We start from the raw sequence: 10,773 nt of genomic DNA, 5'->3' as shown, positions 1-10,773 counted from the left end.
GTATGTTTAATATTGTATTCCTTTATTTAATAACTGTGTACTAAATAGATTTCAAAGGAATTTAATTGCTTTTAAATTTCTAAATCTTGTATGTGTAAAGTATTTGTAGATTTTATGTTTCTCAAGTTTAATCTCTAATCTATTAATATGTATTAATATATGTTTTCCATCTTTAATGGAAAATATTGTATTTGTATAATTTTATCTCTGAGTTTCAGCCAGTGATTTTGTCTCTGTAACAAATGAAGCAGCGAAACAGAAAATCATCGGAACAACTGCAGGAGGAATTTCATTTATTCCTTACAGTGTGAATGAGGTGTGTGTGTGTGTGTGTGTGTGTGTGTGTGTCAGGATCATGACCTTCTCATGTGTTGATAGCCTCCTCATGGGAACAAGGTCACTTTAGTGTTTCTGTGTGTGTGTGTGTGTGTGTGTGTGTGTGTGTTTCAGACAGAGCTTTTCTACTCACTGTATTTGTTATTATACACTCCGAGCTGTGTGCAGTCTGTGTGCACAATATGTCAGAAACTAAATATTAAAATGATTCTTATTCATGTGATTATCATCATTTGTCTTTCTACACTCTGCTCTCATTTTAAATTTCATTTTGGTATAACACACCCACGGAAACTATTCTTTTTTTTTGTAAGGAATAGTTTTATAATTTATATTTGTTATTTTTTTAACACACACACACCTTATTTAAAAATAATGTAAGTCTTTTTAAATTCCTTCAAAAACTTACATAAAACAGTTTCATAAAAATAAATAATTTATAGTGTTGGAAATAAGAATCAGAACTCACAATAAATGGTTGGTTTGTGTCTTTTATTGTGTTTTTAATCATAGAAACCACAAACATACACACGCACATACAGACAGGTTGTGCATTTTTGATGAAATCGAATTCCTCTCTCTCTCTCTCTCTCTCCTCCATCTGCCCCTGTCTCATTCACTCACTGGCAATTTACTCATCCATCACCATTATCTCCGTCTCTTCTCCCCCATCGTCCCCCCCGCCTCACCAATTTACCCCACTGCCCCTCCTTAACACATTCTCCCCACGTTTTATTTCCACTCCTTTGTCTCCATCTCTTTCTCTCCCTGTTTTCTTTTTCCTGCATGCTGACCTTCATCTTGTTGGTTGTAAAGACGTTGAAATGTGTGTGTGTGGCTGTGTGTGTGTGTGTGTGTGTGTGTGTGTGTGTGTGTGTGTGGGCTGTTAATGACAATTAATGATCTCAAGACACAACAACAAATAAAAGCCACCATCTGGCATCGAGGGAAAAAAAGAGAAGGAAAGTGTTGTTCATACAGATGATATAGAAAGAGAGGAAAATAATGATGTCATCAAACTTTACACTATTTACACCTCAACTAAGAACCACATATCTGTTTGTTTATCTATCTATCTATCTATCTATCTATCTATCTATCTATCTATCTATCTATCTATTTTTATAAAAGAAAAAATGTGTGCAAAATAGAATTTAAAGGACACTGTTAATTCTTTATTCATTACTATGTTTGTTTTCTTCATAAAAAATAAAAAAGGAAAAAAAATAAATTTAATTACTTTTTTTTTCCAAATTTAAAGAATTAAAATATAAGAAAATATTTTTTTTTTATAATTGTGAAAATAAATTTTTTTATTATGTCCAATCATTAACTTTAAACCAACTTTAATAAAATGTTTATCAATTTTTTTTTTTATCAAGAATAGAGCTACATATATGACATTTAAAAACACAATTAATTCTTAATTTAACATTGTAAAAGATAAAAAAAAATCTTAATTATTTTTAAAAGCTTTCATAAAAATGTAGGAAAATTTTGACATATAAGTGACGATTAAGTGTATGTTACATCAGCATCTCTGAAAGTTTGATTCTGTTTTAAAAGGATCAGTTAAAAGCAGTTAAAAGTCATTTTAAGAAAATAAAGTTTAAATGAGTTTGACTTCGTCATGAGGGACGTATTTCATGTTGTTTTGCTTCTTTATCGTTCCTGTGACCTGCTGAGTGCTTTACACAGCGTTTATAATAAAGTCTTAGTATGAGTTCAAGGTCCTGTTTCTTAAAAATAAACTGTGAGAACAAGGAAGTTTAGTTTAATGAATCAGAATATTTGCACTTTACTTTAAAATGTTAACATTTAATACATTTCAGTTCCATCAATCAGATGTGCAGAATCTTGTGTTATTTTTCTGCAACAGAAAATTTTAATTGAAGTTAAATTAAGGCAAATAATTTTAACCACTGAATCTGAATTTGGAATTTGTTGTGCAACTAAAATTGTCAAATTCTTTAATTGTTATGAAAGTGTGTGTTGCCTAGATCTAGAATAGATCAAGAGTCTTTGGGATTGTTTTTAAGTGATGTAACGGTCATTCTAAACATTTAAAACTCTTGGCTAATTAATCTTTTTTCTCTCTTTTTGTTTTTTGTTTATTTTGACCTTTCATGTTGTGTTCATATTTTTTGGTTAAAAATAAAACAATAAGCTTCTGTTATGTTGAGGAGTAATATTTTAGAGATGGCGTTAACATTTTACTATTAAGAATAATAGCAAAAATATACTGTAGAAAAATATATGCATATTTATACCTTACTATAGACTACTACTGAAAAAATAAAAATCTGTAATAATTACAAGAAATAATTACTGTAGATAATACTATCAAATAGTACTTTTTTCTTTTACAAGAAATAAAGATGAATTAAAATAATAAAGAAATTGTGAATACGTTTCCGGATAATAATTATTTAATTAAGTGTGTATGTCACACACTTGTCCTTTTTGCAAGACTTTTCAGAAAGGCTTAATAATCTGAGAGTTAACGAAAGAGTCATAAGAGGTTTGTTTTTAAAGACGTATCATGAAAAAAAATATGTCGGTGATGAAATTTTACGTAAAATTTTTTTTTACAAACAATTGTTAAGTTACGTATCAAAACATGAATTATTTATTTTACAAAAACCTTGAAACAAAAATTTACGCAATTTTTTTTTGTATAGCTAACATAATTATGGACAAAAACAGTTTTCCAGCGCCATCTGTCTTTCTGAGACAGAACTGCATGCAAGTTTTGAACTAAGCACTAAGAATTAACGGGTGCCCATTATAATTTATGAAAATATGTTAATTATTAAAGTTTTTGCGGGAAAAAATGTTAATTAAAGGACGATCTTACGAAGGATGCACTCTGCGTGTCACATCAGTAATCTCGCTTGTCTTAGCAGTTTTGCCAGCAGGGCTTATAAAGCAATAAAAGGAGCATGTGCACCATAGTGTGTGTGTGTGTGTGTGTGTGAGGGCTTTACTGACATGTTACAAGCAGGAGCAGGTCAGAAACTGCTGACTCCCCCATCTCATTAACTCATTTTCTCCTCCTCCAGCATCTCTCTCTCTCTTTATTCCTGTCTCTCTCCATCCCCCTTCCTCCTCGTCTTGTCTTGTCTTTCTCTCCATCCTTCTCCTCCTCCTCCTCCTCCTCCTTTTCTCTCTCCCCAGATGCTCATTAGTTGTCATTACCCCTGTCGTGCTGAAGCGCAGATATTAAACGTTTGTGGTTATGCGTCATCACATCGCCGGGTTTCTCATTAACGCCTTGTGTGTTCATTTCAGCGTGTTGTTGAAGGAAACTCCAACGTTTCTCATCGACATCGTGTCTAGCCACTGGACCTGAGGTGTGTTTATATGATATGATTTAATATGATATGATATACGACCCGCACGAGCAGAAGAGTCACTGCAACATTATAAGGAATATAAGATAAGGGGTAAATAAAATCAAGATAAATAAAATCATCATGTTTTCATTATTATTAGTGCGGTACCTCGGCAAAATTTTTTTATCCGTTCCGGAGTCGAGTTCTTAAGGTGAAATGTCGTACTGCGAAACTCATTGTCCCATAGGAAATAATATAAATACAGACAATCTGTTCCAGCCACGCAAAAATAAACAATATTACCAATTTCCAACACTATAATTGTATATTTACAGAACAATCAAAACATTTAGAAAAGGCAAGTAAATTAAGTAAAATATGAAATAAATAGAAATTAAACCTCTTAACCTCCGTTTATGATTCCTCTTGGGCACCGGCTGTTTTAAAAAACAAACTGAAAGCGGCTCCTTTTTCTTCTTGCTACCGTCCTTGATAACATTCTAGGGACGCGTGGTGTTGTGTCTCACTGAATCTTACACAAAATGCACAAAAAACACAAAACAAATGTAAACGCGCTTTGTTTGGCTTTACACTGATGCAAACAAGTTTTGTTCGTACCACTTTATTATTATTCATATATTATTCATATGTAGCTCTAACAGTGTACAGATCAAACAAAACCCGTCAGAAAAGGAGCTAAAGAGTGTGTTTAAAGTGAATCATAAAAAATCAATTAATGAATCTTTTGGTGTTTCCACTAGAGCTACAATCTAATGGTTCTCTCTCTCTCTCTCTCTCTGTCTCTCTCTCTCTCTGTCTCTCTCTCTCTCTCTGTCTCTCTCTCTCTGTCTCTCTCTCTCTCTCTCTGTCTCTCTCTTTGTCTGTCTGTCTCTCTCTCTGTCTCTCTCTCTCTGTCTGTCTTTCTTTTCTCTCACTCTCACTACGTCTGTCTCTCTCTCTGTTTTTCTCTCTCTGTCTCTCGCTGTCTATCAGTTCAGTTCAGTTCAGAAGAGCTTTATTGGCATGAATGTTAACAGAAGTATTACATTGTTGCCAAAGCGATTAGAAAACATTAATTACATTAATCTGAATTTATAAACCTATACAGTATAAACATATTAGATATGAAGGAATATCATATTAGTTAGACATAAAAAAAATAGCCCCCCCCCCCAAAAAAAAAAGAATAATAAAAAAAATATATATATATTTACACATATACACAAATCATACATACACACATACATACATACATACATACACACATACACCTACATACACATATACACATACATACATATATACATATACACATAAATTAAAAAAACATATACAGTGGTGTGAAAAACTATTTGCCCCCTTCCTGATTTCTTATTCTTTTGCATGTTTGTCACACAAAATGTTTCTGATCATCAAACACATTTAACTATTAGTCAAAGATAATATAATTGAACAAAAAATGCAGTTTTTAAATGATGGTTTTTATTATTTAGGGAGAAAAAAAATCTAAACCTACATGGGCCTGTGTGAAAAAGTGGTTGCCCCCCTTGTTAAAAAATAACTTAACTGTGGTTTATCACACCTGAGTTCAATTTCTGTAGTCGCCCCCAGGCCTGATTACTGCCACACCTGTTTCAATCAAGAAATCACTTAAATAGGAGCTACCTGACACAGAGAAGTAGACCAAAAGCACCTCAAAAGCTAGACATCATGCCAAGATCCAAAGAAATTCAGGAACAAATGAGAACAAAAGTAATTAAGATCTATCAGTCTGGTAAAGGTTATAAAGCCATTTCTAAAGCTTTGGGACTCTAGCGAACCACAGTGAGAGTCATTATCCACAAATGGCAAAAACATGGAACAGTGGTGAACCTTTCCAGGAGTGGCCGGCCGACCAAAATTACCCCAAGAGCGCAGAGACAACTCATCCGAGAGGCCACAAAAGACCCCAAGACAACATCTAAAGAACTGCAGGCCTCACTTGTCTCAATTAAGGTCAGTGTTCACGACTCCACCATAAGAAAGAGACTGGGCAAAAACAGCCTGCATGGCAGATTTCCAAGGCACAAACCACTTTTAAGCAAAAAGAACATTAAGGCTCGTCTCAATTTTGCTAAAAAACATCTCAATGATTGCCAAGACTTTTGGGAAAATACCTTGTGGACCGACGAGACAAAAGTTGAACTTTTTGGAAGGTGCGTGTCCCGTTACATCTGGCGTAAAAGTAACACAGCATTTCAGAAAAAGAACATCATACCAACAGTAAAATATGGTGGTGGTAGTGTGATGGTCTGGGGTTGTTTTGCTGCTTCAGGACCTGGAAGGCTTGCTGTGATAGATGGAACCATGAATTCTACTGTCTACCAAAAAATCCTGAAGGAGAATGTCCGGCCATCTGTTCGTCAACTCAAGCTGAAGCGATCTTGGGTGCTGCAGCAGGACAATGACCCAAAACACACCAGCAAATCCACCTCTGAATGGCTGAAGAAAAACAAAATGAAGACTTTGGAGTGGCCTAGTCAAAGTCCTGACCCAAATCCTATTGAGATGTTGTGGTATGACCTTAAAAAGGTGGTTCATGCTAGAAAACCCTCAAATAAAGCTGAATTACAACAATTCTGCAAAGATGAGTGGGCCAAAATTTCTCCAGAGCGCTGCAAAAGACTCGTTGCAAGTTATCGCAAACGCTTGATTGCAGTTATTGCTGCTAAGGGTGGCCCAACCAGTTATTAGGTTCAGGGGGCAATTACTTTTTCACACAAGGCCATGTAGGTTTGGATTTTTTTTCTCCCCAAATAATAAAAACCATCATTTAAAAACTGCATTTTGTGTTTACTTGTGTTATCTTTGACTAAAAGTTAAATGTGTTTGATGATCAGAAACATTTTGTGTGACAAACATGCAAAAGAATAAGAAATCAGGAAGGGGGCAAATAGTTTTTCACACCACTGTGTGTATATATATATATATATATATATATATATATATATATACACACACATTAATAATAATAAAAAATAAAAAAAACAATAAATAAATAAAATTACCAAAATCTGTCTCTCTCTCTCTATCTGTCTGTCTGCCTTTTAAACAGCTACATGATCCCACCTTTAAATAAAAGATTTAAACAATAATCTACATTTATACACCCATATACAGTATACAGTTGTAAAAGCTGAATCAGGAATGAATCATTCTTTTTGAATCAAGTGAATTGATTCATTCTGTATCCTCAAAAGAGAGATTGGACAAGAGAGAAAAAGACAAAAGGAGACGGATGATATGCATTTTGTGTGTGTGTGTGTGTGTGTGTGTGAGTGAGAGAGAGAGAGAGAGAGAGATATTGTGGACGTTAATAGCTGTGTAGGAGTGTGTGACTCACCTTTACCGCTCTTATGACTCCTACACCATCTGATAATGTGGAAATAAATGTGAAGGCTCATTTAACTCATATGCAGCCTCCCGGAGTGTGTGTGTGTGTGTGTGTGTGTGTGTGTGTGGGTGTGTGTGTGTGTGTGTGTGTCCAAAATGAAACAGTGTTATCTTACATGTTTAATGAAAAATGCTTTTTTGTTCTTGGGATCAGCATTATTATTATTAATATTATTATTATTATTATTATTATTATTGTTGTTGTTGTTGTTATTATGTATTTTATTATTATTATTGTGTTTGTGTAGTCTGTAGTGTCACAGGTTCATTAATGACTCACGCCTACAGAGATTCATCTAATAAATGTCACTTCAGTTTATATTTGGAAAGAAGACGTAAGAACCGGAGCTGACGTGTAGCACAGAGCTAGCTGTGTGTTACTCTAGCACAGACAAATAAAAGATCAGTAATTAGCTTGTTAGTGTGTGTGTGTGTGTGTGTGTGTGTGTGAAGATTTGAATCAAACTGGATCAGTTTGAACAATAAAGGTTTTAATAATCATTTAAGTTCACTACATTTAAAATCTAACAAAAAAATATTTGTAGTATCATATATAATAAATATTTATTTAATTTTTTTGACTATATTATAATATAATATATTATTATAAGTTTATTTTAATAATTAAACATATATTCTGCTTTTCTGTTTAATTTTTTTTGAACCTCGTTCATTTCTCTCGTTAACGGATGCAGATAAAACGCTTTTTTAGAGCCGGACGTTACGATATAAAATAATGAACTCATAATTACAGATAAAGATTTTGTTTTTTTTTCCGGTTTTGATTTAAAGGACAGAATCTGTTCCTCATCCATCAAAAGAATCTTCAAGGAATCAAAGGTACTTGTTCTGAGGCGCGTCTCTCTAAAGAACCCTGTGTGTGTGTGTGTGTGTGTGTGTGTGTGTGTGTGTGTGTGTGTGTGTGTGAGAGAGAGAGGAACATAGAAACGTGACACATAGACTGAAGATTCTAAATGTGCTGTGTAAGACTTTCGTGTCTCATCCTGTCTCCCCGTCTGTGTCTTTGTCTATCACTCTCTCTACCTGTCTCACTCTTCCATCACCTCCGTCTCTCTCTCTCTCTCTCTCTCTCTCTCTCTCTGATGTGGCATGTGTTCACAGTTCTGAGTGATGGAGATTCACACTCTGTGTGTCTCTGTGTCCCCCCCCCCAGGTCCCAGTTCTGATGCTCCTGTGGCTTCAGTCCTCTGAGTGATGGAGGTTCACTCGTCTCATCTCGTCTGTCTCCGTCATCCCGAGCTCCCCATTCCTCTTATCCTCCTCCAACACTGTACACCCTCACCCTCAGTGAGAGGTAATCTCCAAGACACACACACACAGACACACACAGACACACACAGACACACACACACACACTGCTCCTGAAAGACTACAGTGTTCTCCTGCATGAGAAAAAACACTCAAGGGAGAGAGAGACACACACACACCCACAGAGTGGAATAGAGGAATCAATGTCTCCAGGCAGCGCTGTCCCCGTCCGTCATCCATGACTCAGAGTTTCCCCAACAGACTAAGAGAAAGAGAGAGAGAGAGAGAGAGAGAGAGAGAGAATAAGCTATACACAACACAAACCCAGGACACGTCCATAAAAGTCACTCTTCAAAAAAGTCAATTTTTAAATAAATCTCTCATAAGACATTTTCAATTAACTAGAACACACTTAACTGTCAAACTACACTAGAACAAACAACAAGTCCTAAAGACGGGGGGGACAACCGGAGAACCTGGAACACACGAGAACCTGGAACACACGAGAACCTGGAACACACGAGAACCTGGAACACAAGAGGGCCTGGAACAGAGGAGAACCTGGAACACACGAGAACCTGGAACACATGAGGACCTGGAACACATGAGGACCTGAAACAGAGGAGAACCTGGAACAGAGGAGAACCTGAAACTTAAAAAAAAAAAGGATTTTTTTTTTGGACATTGGTGTGAGAGTGTGAGAACCTGTGGGACACAGACACAGAGCGTCCTGAACACACACTGGCTTCGCACTAATGAGAAAAAAAGAGAGAGACAGAGTGTGAGACAGAGTGAAAGAGAGACAGGAACATCACAGTGTGTGTGATATGTTTCCACTGAAACGTGACCTGCGTCCTGTGTGTGTGTGTATGTGTGTGTGTGTGTTTTCCACTCCACGCTGTTCGTTTATCCGCAGGTGAAACACACACCACGGCCGCGCGCATCATGTGGTCGCTGGGACGAAACGTGAGCGCTGCTTATGGAGCTCGCATGAAAATCACCAGAACAGGCAAATGAGTGTGTGTGTGTGTGTGTGTGTGTGTGTGTAAGACAGTGAGGGCCGGGGGACGACGTAGAGATACAAGACATGAGACGAGGTTAATGTAACAAGATTAAGAGAGAGTCTGTAGGAGGATCAGACAGACAGACAGACAGACAGACAGACAGACTCTTGTCTTGGACTAAAATAAAGAGTTCCTTAAAATAATAGTCAGAGACGGAGGTGCTGTCAATCATCCTGACATCATCACTCACCTTCATCATCATCTTTATCACTAAGAGCTTTTTCTTGTTTCAAAATTTCTTAGCTTATAGCATGTATGTGTGTGTGAGCACGTGTGTGTTTGCTTGTGTGTGTGTGAGTGTGAGTGTGAGTGACATTAATAACAACACTGCTGCCATTTCAGAGCAGCGATCCATAACACAAACTCACATACCTCCCATTTATAAACACACACACACACACACACACACACACACACACACACACAATCAAATACCAAATACACAGTGTGTAAAGATTCCTATCTGTGCATGTGTGTGTGTGTGTGTGTGTGTTTCTTGTTTTCCCTGATTTATCATCACACACTCTCCCACCGTTTGACATGTTTTAAATGAACTCTATTGATTTTGGCCTGTAAGGAACAATAGAGGTGTGTGTGTGTGTGTGTGTGTGTGTGTGTGTGTGTGTGTGTGTGTGTGTGTGTAACTAACACAGTGCTACACAGTTGTGGCTGAATGTTCAGCTGTTTATTTACAGAACAGAGAGAGCTGGTCGGTCCTGTGACTCCAGGTGACGCGTGGTCCTGTGAGTGACGTCCTGCATGAGTAACCTGAGTAAGATGAAACTACAAGACACTACACTTCACTACATTACACTGCACTACACTACACTGCACTACACTACATTACACTACACTGCACTACACTACACTGCACTACAATTTACTACACTACACTGCACTACACTATAATGCACTACACTGCACAACACTGCACTACACTGCACTACACTACACTACACTGCACTACACTACACGATACTGCACTACATGACACTACACTGCACAACACTACACTGCACAACACTAAACTGCACTACACTACACTACACTGCACTACACTACATTACACTACACTGCACAACACTACACTGCACTACACTGCACTACATTGCTGTACACTACACTACACTGCACTACACTATACTGCACTACCCTACACTGCACTACACTAAACTGCAATACACTACACTACACTGCACTACATTACACTACACTACACTGCTGTACACTACACTGCACTACACTTCACTACCCTACACTGCACTAGACTACACTGCACTACACTTCACTACCCTACACTGCACTACACTATACTGCACTACACTACATGACACTAC

This window comes from Clarias gariepinus, chromosome 6, assembly GCF_024256425.1.
Source record: "Clarias gariepinus isolate MV-2021 ecotype Netherlands chromosome 6, CGAR_prim_01v2, whole genome shotgun sequence".
NCBI lineage: Eukaryota > Metazoa > Chordata > Actinopteri > Siluriformes > Clariidae > Clarias > Clarias gariepinus.
This window is presented reverse-complemented; position numbering follows the sequence as displayed.